The sequence below is a fragment of the Ambystoma mexicanum genome, chromosome 1q, assembly GCF_040938575.1.
Source record: "Ambystoma mexicanum isolate Mex_15411 chromosome 1q, UKY_AmexF1_1, whole genome shotgun sequence".
Lineage (NCBI taxonomy): Eukaryota > Metazoa > Chordata > Amphibia > Caudata > Ambystomatidae > Ambystoma > Ambystoma mexicanum.
Window position 1 is genome coordinate 241486166 of NC_090922.1, and position 11877 is coordinate 241498042.

The 11877-nt window shown below is 41.0% G+C and overlaps 1 protein-coding gene across 1 annotated transcript in view; it reads right to left on the reverse strand.

Moving 5' to 3' along the window:
• The window catches only part of DNAAF3 (dynein axonemal assembly factor 3), a 291957-nt gene extending 280742 nt beyond the window's left edge, over positions 1-11215 (reverse strand). Inside the window, exon 1 of the mRNA XM_069638064.1 lies at positions 11129-11215. The gene's annotated coding sequence lies outside the window, so the exon portion shown is untranslated. The remainder of the gene's footprint in view (positions 1-11128) is intronic.
• Positions 11216-11877: the final 662 nt, after the last annotated feature.

Genomic DNA, 11877 nt, shown 5'->3' on the forward strand with positions numbered 1-11877 from the left:
ATACTGCGCTTATTCCAGCTCTTCAACTCTTTTTGGCGGAGGTGGAGGGGCACGGTGTATCACCCTGACAATGGAAGAAGCCAAAGTTGTGCTGCTCCCAGCGCCGGGTAAGGATGTCACTATGCAGTTCGTACCGGCTGATTACCCTTATTAATCTAGACACAAAGATCTACACCAAGGTTCTGGCATCACGCCAAAATAAGCACCTCCCCAAACAGATTGATCTCGACCAGTTGGGATTTATTAGGCATTGGCAGACCTCGGATAACATTTGATGGGTCTTTCATCTAATAGAAAAAGTAAATAAATCTAAAACCCCTGCACTTATACTAGTGTTGGTTGCTGAGAAGGCATTTGACAGGGTGAACGGCCATTCCTCTTCCATACCATTGAGGTTATAAGATTTGGTTCTGAATTCCTTTCAATGGTAAGTGCTAACTACCAAACTTCCTCCTTGCGCCTGGCAATCAACAGGCAACTTTCCCAGCGGATCATGGTTTCACGAGGCACTAAGCAGGGTTGCTCACTCTCCCCGCTCTTATGCGCCATCCACATGGAGCCACTCTTGGCCAGCATTAGGGCCAACCCGGATATTAAGAGGATTCCCTTTGTGGGAGAGGACCATAGAGTCGCAGCGTTTGCTGATGACATGCTCTTCATGATCACAAAACCCGAAACCTAATTTCCAGGGATCTCACAGGAATTTCTTGTCTTTGGGGCGGTGGCAGGGTTAAAAATAAATGCCCACAAGTCAGAGTTATTAAACGTGAATGCCCCATCAGAAAAGGTTCAGAATTGCATGGTATAGTACTCTATAGATGGGCAGAAACTGCCGTTAGATATTCGGGGGACCAGATTACTGGTTCTCTGGGTGCTCTTTACCATGCTAAATACCCCCCTTTAGCGGGAAAGCTGCACCAGCTGCTGGCGGAATGGGCACACTAATCAATATCCTGGATGGGGAGGATAAATGCCCTTAAAATGGTGATTTTGCCAAATATTTGTACTATTCCACGGCCCTGCCAGTGGGGGTTTCCCAAGGTTTCTTCAGGACCATTCAAAAACATGCTGGGTCATTTATTTGCAACCACAAGAGAACCAGGGTAGCTATGCAGATGCTTATGTCTCCCAGAAGCAAGGGAGGGCAGTGATCGCTAAACTTCCGCCTTCATTTCCTTGCCGCACAAATAGGTCAGCCGGGATTGGTTCGGGGGCAATCGCGGGAAGTTCTGGTGCAGAATGGACAAAGCGCAAGGCATAAAATAAGCAGTGTCGCGGAGCAATTTGCTATGCAATTCTCTAGGTTTGCTAATTAAATTGGCACTTGTGTAGCAAAGTTAGCTATTTAAGTTACCATGTTCAATGAAAGCACAGCCTTGCCTTCAGAGCTCTCTCCACCCTCTTTTCTCCGTTTACTGCAAGTTCAAAGGGGCTAACGGAGAGAGAGAGTGCAGCAGTAATCATCCCCTTCCCTCATGTGCCAAAAGGCCTGTGTAGGAATGCTACACACTTTTTTATTTTTATTTTTCAAATAATTGCAAACCAGAAGTAATCGGCATAATACTGTTATTAAGCTACTGTATCCTGTCTGCCAAAGTAAAGAACAACAGATGTCCACAGTCTTGTGGAACACTCCCGTCCCTCGCACACCCTATATATGTTCAATAAACAACCAAATATTTATAAAGTTCAACAAAGATTCTTGACTCACATCTCATTACCTGTGCGGTATGGCTTTTTTTATACATGTTCAAACAGAAGTTCATCAAAAAACAATATGTAAACAATACAGTATGCAATTCTTTAAAATATCCTTCTCAAAGGAAACAAGTTGTCTGAAAACATTTCATAAGATAGAAACAATTCTCTTCATTGTTTAACTTATATTCAGTGTCCAGTGTTAGGTGGCATGTGTTAATTCTGCACAAACCGTTTCGGGAATTCTTTCCCTTCTTCAGGAGCTCAAAATAATATTTCAGTCAATGTGCTCATATATATTCAAGAATCATCAATATATCTAGGTCTAGGCATGTGTTCCAATTCGATTTGTGTCAGCCTGTAGGTGTGACAATATACAGAGTGCGCTTATAAATGAAGGTAGGCTATATCTTAAAAAGCTATTTACAATTAAAATAAGCTCCTTATAGGTATAAACGAAATACAATACTCTGTCCTTGAAATTTTAGCTTATTTTGAGGTTGATTAGGAAAAAAGAACCATCAAGGAAAATACTTAAAATAAAGGTGGGGGGCGGGCAAGAAAGCACTGTTCTACCTGACATAATTTTCAGTCTTCGTAGAATATTATTCATCCCTGTACACATCAGATTGTCATGAGGAGGGAGCCCAAAGGGAATACCTGTCCCGTTGCTCTCTTCCCAAGATCACTCCTCAAGAAAGGGAAGAACTTGAGGGAGACATTACTCCCGAACAAGTAAGGGCGGCTATAGCTGCCTTGCCATTAAGAAAGGCTCTGGGCCTGGGCGGCTTTTCAGCATGCTTCTACAAAATGTTTAGAGAGGCACTGATACTGCGCTTATTCCAGCTCTTCAACTCTTTTTGGCGGAGGTGGAGGGGCACGGTGTATCACCCTGACAATGGAAGAAGCCAAAGTTGTGCTGCTCCCAGCGCCGGGTAAGGATGTCACTATGCAGTTCGTACCGGCTGATTACCCTTATTAATCTAGACACAAAGATCTACACCAAGGTTCTGGCATCACGCCAAAATAAGCACCTCCCCAAACAGATTGATCTCGACCAGTTGGGATTTATTAGGCATTGGCAGACCTCGGATAACATTTGATGGGTCTTTCATCTAATAGAAAAAGTAAATAAATCTAAAACCCCTGCACTTATACTAGTGTTGGTTGCTGAGAAGGCATTTGACAGGGTGAACGACCATTCCTCTTCCATACCATTGAGGTTATAAGATTTGGTTCTGAATTCCTTTCAATGGTAAGTGCTAACTACCAAACTTCCTCCTTGCGCCTGGCAATCAACAGGCAACTTTCCCAGCGCATCATGGTTTCACGAGGCACTAAGCAGGGTTGCTCACTCTCCCCGCTCTTATGCGCCATCCACATGGAGCCACTCTTGGCCAGCATTAGGGCCAACCCGGATATTAAGAGGATTCCCTTTGTGGGAGAGGACCATAGAGTCGCAGCGTTTGCTGATGACATGCTCTTCATGATCACAAAACCCGAAACCTAATTTCCAGGGATCTCACAGGAATTTCTTGTCTTTGGGGCGGTGGCAGGGTTAAAAATAAATGCCCACAAGTCAGAGTTATTAAACGTGAATGCCCCATCAGAAAAGGTTCAGAATTGCATGGTATAGTACTCTATAGATGGGCAGAAACTGCCGTTAGATATTCGGGGGACCAGATTACTGGTTCTCTGGGTGCTCTTTACCATGCTAAATACCCCCCTTTAGCGGAAAAGCTGCACCAGCTGCTGGCGGAATGGGCACACTAATCAATATCCTGGATGGGGAGGATAAATGCCCTTAAAATGGTGATTTTGCCAAATATTTGTACTATTCCACGGCCCTGCCAGTGGGGGTTTCCCAAGGTTTCTTCAGGACCATTCAAAAACATGCTGGGTCATTTATTTGCAACCACAAGAGAACCAGGGTAGCTATGCAGATGCTTATGTCTCCCAGAAGCAAGGGAGGGCAGTGATCGCTAAACTTCCGCCTTCATTTCCTTGCCGCACAAATAGGTCAGCCGGGATTGGTTCGGGGGCAATCGCGGGAAGTTCTGGTGCAGAATGGACAAAGCGCAAGGCATAAAATAAGCAGTGTCGCGGAGCAATTTGCTATGCAATTCTCTAGGTTTGCTAATTAAATTGGCACTTGTGTAGCAAAGTTAGCTATTTAAGTTACCATGTTCAATGAAAGCACAGCCTTGCCTTCAGAGCTCTCTCCACCCTCTTTTCTCCGTTTACTGCAAGTTCAAAGGGGCTAACGGAGAGAGAGAGTGCAGCAGTAATCATCCCCTTCCCTCATGTGCCAAAAGGCCTGTGTAGGAATGCTACACACTTTTTTATTTTTATTTTTCAAATAATTGCAAACCAGAAGTAATCGGCATAATACTGTTATTAAGCTACTGTATCCTGTCTGCCAAAGTAAAGAACAACAGATGTCCACAGTCTTGTGGAACACTCCCGTCCCTCGCACACCCTATATATGTTCAATAAACAACCAAATATTTATAAAGTTCAACAAAGATTCTTGACTCACATCTCATTACCTGTGCGGTATGGCTTTTTTTTATACATGTTCAAACAGAAGTTCATCAAAAAACAATATGTAAACAATACAGTATGCAATTCTTCAAAATATCCTTCTCAAAGGAAACAAGTTGTCTGAAAACATTTCATAAGATAGAAACAATTCTCTTCATTGTTTAACTTATATTCAGTGTCCAGTGTTAGGTGGCATGTGTTAATTCTGCACAAACCGTTTCGGGAATGCTTTCCCTTCTTCAGGAGCTCAAAATAATATTTCAGTCAATGTGCTCATATATATTCAAGAATCATCAATATATCTAGGTCTAGGCATGTGTTCCAATTCGATTTGTGTCAGCCTGTAGGTGTGACAATATACAGAGTGTGCTTATAAATGAAGGTAGGCTATATCTTAAAAAGCTATTTACAATTAAAATAAGCTCCTTATAGGTATAAACGAAATACAATACTCTGTCCTTGAAATTTTAGCTTATTTTAATTGTAAATAGCTTTTTAAGATATAGCCTACCTTCATTTATAAGAGCACTCTGTATATTGTCACACCTACAGGCTGACACAAATCGAATTGGAACACGTGCCTAGGCCATGCTGCATGGAACAGCACTTAAATCTTGATTGAGACCTGCATCGGTGGATCATCCAGGTTATTACTAAACTCAGACTAACACATGACAGATATATTGATGATTCTTGAATATATATTAGCACAGCGACTGAAGTATTATTTTGATCTAATTAATTATAGAAATGAAAGAAATACAACATGAAAGGATCTAGCAGCTCCTGAAGAAGGGAAAGAATTCCCGAAACGGTTTGCGCAGAATTAACACATGCCACCTAACACTGGACACTGAATATAAGTTAAACAATGAAGAGAATTGTTTCTAGCTAATGAAATGTTTTCAGACAACTTTTTTTAACTTTGAGAAGGATATGTTGAAGAATTGCATCCTGTATAGTTTACATATTGTTTTTTGATGAACTTCTGTTTGAAAATATATATAAAAATATATATATAAAAAAAGCAATACCGCACAGGTAATGAGATGTGAGTCAAGAATCTTTGTTGAACTTTATAAATATTTGGTTGTGTATTCAACATATATAGGGTGTGCGAGGGATGGGAGTGTTCCACAAGACTGTGGACATCTTCTGTTCTTTACTACTGTATACCACCTAGTGTCAGGGGTTGGTTTATCTCCCTTGCACCCCTCTACTATTCTTAAAAAATAAATAATCACTAGAATAATTGAGGTGTGCTTCCAGATGCAAGGGTATTTTATCCTGTCTGCCAAAGACCAGTATGTGTTATTATTTTTTTTTTAAAAGGCTTTCAATTCTGTTTCTAAAAATGCAATAGGTTACATAATGCATAATTACAGTATTGATACCGTAAAACACTGCATTGTCTCCCTGCTTTAAAGTGAAGTGTATCTAAATCTTAGTGTCAACTAGATTCATTTGGTTGGGGTAGATGCATCATATTGACGAGTGAACACCTTTGAAAATGTACATGACCACGCTGCCAAATGATTTGATGGCAAACCTAGTCTTGTGGCCTGCTGGTTACATAAAGCTTGCAACTGGTGCTCAACCCATGAGCTGATCCCATACTCCTTGACATTCTAGCTTACCATGTTGGTTTATACCCGCTACCCTGAAAGTGAGATGGCGGCAAACTACAATAATATGCCTAATTTGCCCAGTTCTCTGCCTGCTATGCCATCCACTCTGTTTAATCTTTTACATAATGAATACACAAAGCTAACTTGATATTTACTTAAATTAGCGATCGATAGTGTCATCCAGTCTATACATCTACAGACCTACTGCAAAACTGTACACTGTGGTTGGCCTCCAGAGCTCACTTTGCTCTATGATTATGATTGTATTATATTTTTGCAGCTGCATTAGAGAGAGCTGGCCAAACTGTTTTGAGAGCCTATTTATCATATCTATTTATTTGTGTGCATTCATGCAGCTAACCTTTTTACAGAAACTCATTCAGGGCTCACAAAGTATTTTCACCCACTTGCATAGTCGAGTAGATTTTAAGAAGGGCCAGTACCATTTGCCAGGGATGTTGGAAACTTTTATTTAAACTTTTCTTTGTTTGCAGTAAATGTCAAATACAAGTTTCACTGTGCATGGCTGGCCTCTGGGGGGCAGCAGTGTGCCAAACTAAAGTGGGTTTGTGGTGACATGCACCATTTTACAGAAAGAATTTGCAAGGCCTGACTTATCTCACAAATGTCTTACTTCCGCGGCATACAAAACTGATGTATTGTTGCTCATTGTATATCTTGGGTACAAGTATCTTCTGGTGGCATTAAAAACATGAATACAACATTGCTAATCAAATGGGTTTGTTTGCTAATCAAGATAAATGTTATTAGCAAACTCTGCTAATCAAATTTTGAAAACTAATTTATGCCTTGAAGCGGCGGTGGGCATGCCGCTGGACAAGGTGTTGTGGTGACCCGAGGGGGATAGACCAGCAAACATGTACTGTAGCAGGATAGTGGGGGACTCATGGTATGAGCAGGTGCAGAGGGTGAACTTGACCACCTTCCCCTCCACGCAGTGTGAAAATGTATTCAGTCTCAGTGTCTTACAGGTATGCATATTGGCCTAAGCACATTTGCATCATGTTACAAACTCACTGCCACACTAATGGTGGCCACGCTGCCATTTTGTTTCATTCGCCATCTTGGGTACAATGTTCAGTTCAAAACCCTGCTCATCTTGCCTTTTCTCACTCTGAACGCGTAGAAGGCCGCGGCATGAACCCTGTGTTAAATGCTAAGCAGGAATGCACATTCTGCTGAGCGTTTTGCTTGTCTTACGCTGTAGAACCTTGAAGTGCCTGTAGAAGCATCACTAATCTATAAGTTATGATATGATATGATATTTATAACACACTTAATACCCAGGAGGTTTCTAAGCGCGGACCCAGGGATCAAACATGTGTGGCTCCGTTTTGTCTTGCTTCCAAGGCGAGCATGTTGCCGCTGAGCTATCCTCCTGAGACAAAGTTAGGTGCCCGCAAGTCTCAACCATGTCTCTGCACCGAACCATTAATTGTAATGATGTGCAGCTGCTATGTGCTCCTTTAGAGAAAAACCCTACTCCCAGGCTTTAGGGCAGACTGACCTTAGGCCCCTGGAACAATACAGATAAGTTGTACAGCAAATGTTAGCTTGTACCAGGGAACACGCTATGCCCCCACGTACTGTTTTAGCGCTGCTCCAAGACAGTAGATTGTCAATAGGAGGACGGGGAAAATGCTGACTCGTTGCTTTATTAGTACCTGGCGAGAGTCGAGCAGAATGCAACACGCATTCCGATTGGCTCTCGCCGGGTCCTTACCCGGCCGAGAATCCTTCGTTTCTCGGCGGGGATTCCAGCCGCCTTGTCCTCGGCGGGGGCGTGGCAGTATCATAGGTGACCAAACCACACATTTTATATCCCACTGCACCTGTTCCTAATAGCTATTGAAACAAGAGGGTGGCGTCCTGCCACACAAAATTCTAATACTTTACATACACATTTTCTGCAAAGATTTCAACTTTTAACATGCCTGGTATGAAAAGAGCTCTGTATAATTTTGCTCACTGGTATAGATTTGACAGCTGTTGTTTTTTGAAAAGAGAGAAAAAAAAACTGCTCAAAGCAATCTGTTGTTTAAAATGCATATTTGTGATTAAGTTTTGAAAACCTTTAACTTTGCAACATGAAGGAGGACAAATCTAAAAATTGGTAGTTATAAATCTAAATGTATGCTCTTTCTGTGGAGACGTTGGTGAACCCTGTCCTACATAAGGAACCAAAGTTACACCAAAACCCTAATTGTGGCAAAACTATTGATGCTGCAAATATGATATTGTATACCCATGTTCTAGGGGTAATCACCCAGATATGTATTGAATTAGAAATTGTTAGGCCAAACCGTTATGATTAAAATAGACAAAATTCCACAGAATGACAAAGACAGCTCTTGCAGAGATGGGAATTGGGACGTAAGGATAACTCACAAAATATATAATGTATGTGTCCGATTTTATTGGGGGGCATAATTATAGAAATGTGCATTTGTGCGAAAGTTACATTGTAGTTCAAATCAATGTGGGAGTTCCTAAATCGCATCATAAATATGACAGCTCTTTTTCTGACTTCCAACCAGAACAAGGCAAGTGCCTTTGGCTACTCACAGCCGTGAGGGTGTGGTTTGAAATTCTGCCTCTACCATGAACTTTGTGTTGTCACTTGGCATGATAAATATAGGAACTTCACCACACACACACAGATTCCTGACTACCTCCTCATTTCCGTGTAGCGCTTTGTTCCTGACTTCTTCATCCTGTCCTGATTCCAGACTTACTTTGCAAAACCCAGGCCCAGCATTTGCTGAACTCTTTTCAGCTAGGCCCAAATCCAACCATCCTAATCTTCAGGAAAGAATAATTCTGATCCAGTCTGGGTTGCTACCATCACGCTTGCATGCTGAACTCACCATCACGCTAATCTACCGTGTTCAGTGACCAGAGGGGCCAATCCAATCCAAATCCAGTGGAGGTGCCAGTACAATTGACCAGAACCGCACAGCTGACCGATCCCTCCAGAAGTGCCCTGCTGCCGGTAGACCCGACCCGTGATGACGGTCCAATCTTAATTACAGTGGACTGTAAGTATAAACAGGAATCAGAGTAACCCATAGTATATATTTGCCTTGTACTATCCCAATCTTAAACCATCCCATCTTTAACTTCAGAACCCTAATATTGTCAGAACCATTCTTGCGCTGATTTTCTCTCATTTGTTGTACAAAACCATAACCCATTAGTGATTTGGATTAAATAAAGTAATTCCCATACAGAACGGAAACCAGAGTATCATACGTGAAGAGTTACAATCGGCCGTGCGTAACTGTGGAGCTTCACGGGTTGCATTCTCTTTTTCTTAGTCATTAATATACTTTAAATAACCCAATCTGTCATTTTCAAAACCGAATTTCTACTTTTCTCAGTTCTAATGTTTTCAAAAACGCATACATAACTTCTTCAATTTTATAGCTAGAGACCTAATTTCAACTCTCAGTTAAACCTAAGATCTGTAGCTACATCCACAAACAAAAACTACATTGTGTATTTGACCCATTTTTGTCAAGAATTGCATAGCGGAAATTAGGCGCGAATTCGCATCTTACAAAAGTTTTACACTTGTCTTTTCCCCTCCAAAGTGTTTCTTATAATTCCATTCCGATCTAAAGTGTGTACTGTTGTTTATCACATAGCTCATGTTGGTTAGAAACTGTTTAGTATTGCTCCCATAGGAATTTTTATCAATTTAAACATTTTTGCACTTTTTACTGTTTCACAAAGCCATTTTCAAACTGTCATTTTAAAAAATTGTAAATTTCCCAAAAGCGTTTTCTCTCTTGTTTGGGGAGGGAAGATTATATTCAAACACTGTATTATTTTGTTAATTCCTGAATACCTGATGCTCACTTACATCTATGTGGAATTGCTCATGGGTGAATTAAGAACTTTGCATGGGGAAATATTAACCTAAACGCTATCTGTTCACAAACCAAAACTGTCTTTTCCCTGTGTTTTATCTTCTGTGCTGCTTAAAATTGAATTCAATTGCTTTACTTATTTTCTGATTTGTATTGTCACCACATTGGTGATTGCTGCCTCATATATATATATATATATATATATATATATTTTTTTTTTTTCGTAACTAAGTCTGCCAAAAGTAACAGTGCCGCGATGCCTTTGGGCTGCATGTAGGCTATATAAATGTAAAAACAAATAAATAAATATATTAAAACTGATTATTTGAATTTTAAAATAAATAAATATTTCCTTTACAAACCAGCCCGATTCCTGGTCCACTGTGACCTGGGGGCGGGGGGTATTTTGAGATGGGTGTGATATGAGTGGTATATCACTCAGAATATTGAACTTATAGACATAATAAATAAGTATTTCATCTGTGCATTACATGCTAGGCAAGACCCGGGTGTGTGCCTGATTGAAATCCTTAACAATGCACACAAATATATAAATGTTCTACATTTGTGAGTGCACCTTACTATGGTTTTTGTACTTTTTAAGCCATCTTCAAGTACACAAACCACAGAAAGGCTCGCAAATAAATATATAATGCATCTTTTATAAACATAGAAATATATGACATATTTCTATGTTCATTTGTATTTGTATTTATTGTTTTATAAAGCGCTTTACACCAAAGCTTTATAAAAGATGTCTTGCATAGTACACAAACCACAGTAAGGGACGCATACAAATATTTAATTGTTTGCTTACCTTACTATGGTTTGTGTACTTTTTTTAGGCCATGCCCATCCCACAAGCCACGACCCCATATGAGCGCATTCCACCCCCCCCCCCGAACCCCGATTTCTTACCCCACTTAAAACCCTGCCTAAAACAGACACTGTGCCTACAATTATTATCACAGAACGGTCAATAGACCCAGAGGAAGTACTGAATCTGCAGCCATTAGCCCTGGGGAATCATTACTTTCAGAGTAGGCACTGGAACTGGCGACAGTACAGGTCTGCAATCATTAGCCTGCGCAGGTATTATATTATATGTAGTCACTTACAGCAGAGCAGGGTCTGTGTAGTAATTGCACAGCTACTCCCGCGTCTGCAAGCACTCCAGAGCCTGAATTGTACCGTAAATGAGCTCCGGAGCAGCTGCTGTGTCTGCGGTACCCACAACAACAGGCTGCCCTGTGTAATTTCAAAACCAGGTGTTTAGACAGTCACGTAATTACAATGTTTAATTTGAACATGTGATAAAGAAATGTATATAAAATTCACTACAAGAGCTGGATCGCATGCGCTCACCTAATGCCGCCTGGAATCAGGACACGAGATGTTCGTTAAAGCTTATTGTATAGTTTCCATCCGAGAAACCATAGCAACGCTCCGCCTCCACTTAATCACGTGGGCTCCTCTGCATCACGTGGGGCTGAAACGTTCATTTCGTCATTGGTTTTGCTTGAGCGGGAAGGCACAAGCAGTAGGAGCGGGAAGGCATGCCGTTGCCAGAGCGGGACCGATTCTTCCGTTACAATGCACATTTAGTATAGTTTGTTATTTTTGGTGTTTAAATGCGTGTTGTTTTGTGCTTGAATTTGGTTTACGGTAAGTCTTAAAGTTATCGTATGTTGATTGTTTTTTAATGCAGAGCGGCAATATTGGGAAGGGTGTATTTCTGTGTATTTTGGGGGTTTGTAATGTGCATCAGGGTGAGATTTACTTGCAGTACTGGCTGATTCAGTTTTTTTTTCTTTTATTTCTGTGTATTTTGTGGATTTCTAATGTGCATCACAGGGGTGAGGCATTATTGGGAAGGGGGTATTTCTGTGTATTTTGGGGGATTGTAATGTGCATCAGGGGCGATATTTACTTGCAGTACAGGCGGATTCAGTGTTTTTTTTCCTTTAGTTATTATGTTGTTTTTTTTTTCTCCTGCATGGGGGTGATTTGGCTTTCCCTCCCCGGGCTTGTTCATTTGCCCCTTTGTAATGTGTGGTAGAGAAGGCTATTTTATTTTTGCAGTGGCAGAGTTAGGTATTTGTGCTGTGCAGAGT